The sequence below is a fragment of the Myotis davidii genome, unplaced genomic scaffold (genome assembly GCF_000327345.1).
Source record: "Myotis davidii unplaced genomic scaffold, ASM32734v1 scaffold502, whole genome shotgun sequence".
In the NCBI taxonomy this organism is placed as follows: Eukaryota; Metazoa; Chordata; class Mammalia; order Chiroptera; family Vespertilionidae; genus Myotis; species Myotis davidii.
In genome coordinates this window covers 124,701-127,439 of record NW_006293000.1, presented here as the reverse complement: position 1 = coordinate 127,439, position 2,739 = coordinate 124,701, and positions in this window count along the sequence as shown.

Here is a 2,739-nt window from a genome sequence, read left to right as displayed (position 1 = left end):
GGTGCGGAGCCGCGCGCCTCCCCCGCCCGGCCCTTGCTTCGCTCCCCTGCTTGCAGGGGTCGAGAAAAATCCTAGATGAACATTATTAAAATTCTTCACGCCAAGCTATTTGCACAAAACCGGGTGGGTTGGCGGCCCTCGTCCTTCCCCCCCCCCCAACCCCTCCTTTGTTCACTCTGCCAGTGAACCGGGTCCCCCTGTATGTTTCCCATCTGCACCGCCGTGTCCACTTCCCTCCCGGCTAGTTTTAGGGCCCCTTTCCCCAATCTCGTTAGGTCTAGTCTCCTGGGCGCCTCCTCTCTCCTCTAGGTCAGAGGTTCCGAAATCTTTCTTAGAAAATTGCTCTCGGGGCCTCTTTCCCGTCCAGCAGGGCCCTGGGGTGAAATCAGGTGTGAGAAACCCCCCCGCCCCTGACAGTCTGACCTTCACCCCCACCCCCAGACACACACACTGCGGCGCCAGGGTCTCTGCGTCCCGAGGACCGAGCCTGGCGAGTGCCCAGGGAATTCGACCCTCGGGGACAGCAGTCTGGGTTTTGTAAATTAAATACGTGGCAGGTCTCCGCGAGTCCCTCTTCAGACGTGAATTTTCCAATTTGTTTGTTTTAGTTGGAACCTTTGCTGTTTATTCGTCCGAGTAGAAATACATAAATGTGTTCGCCATCTCAGAATCCTGCCGAATATTTATGTTCACAGTTTCTCTTGAAATAATTTCTTAAATAGCCAGCCCCACTAACACCCGCTCCAAATGTCAACTTCGGGCATTTTTCTTACGAAACTGGACGTGTGCGCTCCACCAGTGAGTGCCCGGGAGGAGGGGAGAACTACTCCACCCCTAAGTGCATGGCAGACACATCCGGGAGACTCCCCACCCACACGGAAGAGTTTGTCTCCTTTTAGGACAACTTAGTAAGCAGTTAGATTCGCTTTTTTTTTCTTTTTTGTTCGTTTGGTTGGTTTCTGTGTTTACCTAGTGAAGGGGATTCCAGAGGGAACAGCTGGAGAAACCTGAGGTCTGGAAGGACAGTAGGTAGAAACATGGTGTTGCACCCAGGCGCGGAGTGGCTGCACCGAGTTTACCGGAATGGACTGAAGACCACAGAGTTGCATCTACCCTAAACCTGCGTAACCTCCAGGAAGTCTCTTGCTCATCTCTCTTCTTTTTCTTCTCTCCTCAGTATTCCCCCTGAAAAATACCCTTCCTCCTCATTCCCTTGTTCTGGGTGCAGAGCTCGCGAGGGAGCCCTCCCTCGCCGAGGCACTGACGCGAAAGGTCAAGATACGTTTTCCCAGGAACAACCGCATTTGGGCGTTTGGAGCCGGGACGTGGGAGTTGGGCCCCACGTGGGAGTGGGCGGCGGGAATGGCGGCCGGTAGGCTGTGGGTGGGCATGTGTCTTAGGGAGCAGGTGATCAGTAGGGAGAAAGGTGCCTGGCCTGGCCTCCCCTAAACCTGGGGGCCTGATTTCCTGGGTGTAGGGGTGGAGTGCGGCCCAGGCCCGGGTTTGGCCGCGTTGGTGTAAACCGGCGGTTCCCGCCGCCTCCAGGTACCTGTGCACAAAGCGGGAGGCCACCGTCACCGCACCGCGCAAGGCTGCGCCCAAAGGCCGATGGAGCCGCATCAGGAGACCCAATCGAGCAGGTCTCAAGGCAAGAAGAAGTGCAAATGAACGCGGGCAGGAGGGTCACCCAGCACTGCCACACACTTTCTCGCCCTTAAACTTGACAGCAGCACTTTAGGGGGCTCTTTGCCCCCGCTCCACAGCTGCACAGAAGGAGGGTGGCATCTCAGCGGGCGAAGAGGATACAAAGACTCGCTCCGGAGCTCCAGTTCCAAGACATCGCAATGGCGTGCGATGTAAGACCTTTAGCCAGAAAAAGTTCACTGTGCCTCCCCGCCCCCACCCCACCCGGTCCTCTCCGGGAGCCTCTCCGTTCAGCTGAGGAGAGAGCGGAAGGGCTCCTCTGAAACGTCCCGGCTCCCTGCTGGCGCCCGCCTCCGCCAGCCGGCAGGGGAAAGCCCGCGGGACCTCCGCTCCCTCCTGGCTCTCGGCGGAGGTGTGAGCGATGTGTTGATTATTCATATTTTTGCAGAGCGTACACTCGCCGCCACATTTCACACGTACACTCACGTACACACATGCACACGCGCTCACGTGGGCTGGTGCTCGCACGGGGCTCTGTGCGCAGGATGGGCGGGGGGCGGGGAGAGGGAATTGCTCTCCCCCCTAAGAGGCCATCCATCTCTTGGAGGGAGGGTGACAAACTCACCCTCCATAGGTCGCTCTTCCTCCAAGTCCCCAGAAACATTCCCTCGGCTTCCAGAACCGACTCCCTCTCCACAACGCACTTGTCTTCCCAACTCCCCCCTCCTGGGCTGTGTGTGTGTGTGTGTGTGTGTGTGTGTTGTGTGTGTGAGAGAGAGAGAGAGAGACAGAGAGAGAGAGAGAGAGAGAGAGAGAATGTGTGTGAGAGAGTGTGTGTGTTGGGGGTGCAGCTATAAGTATGGCACCAGCTAGAATTTCATTCCACTTGGCACTAGGCATCTCCTCCTCCAACGTAACACACACACACACACACACACACACACACACACACACACACACACCACGCCTCAGATGGCAAGAGAGAACATCGGGGAAAGGCACGGGAGTAAAACGCATCCTTTCCAGGGTCTTTAACTGTGTAGACTGGACTTCTAACCGTGGGCTCTCCCAACCGCGGCCCGAGGGATGCATTTG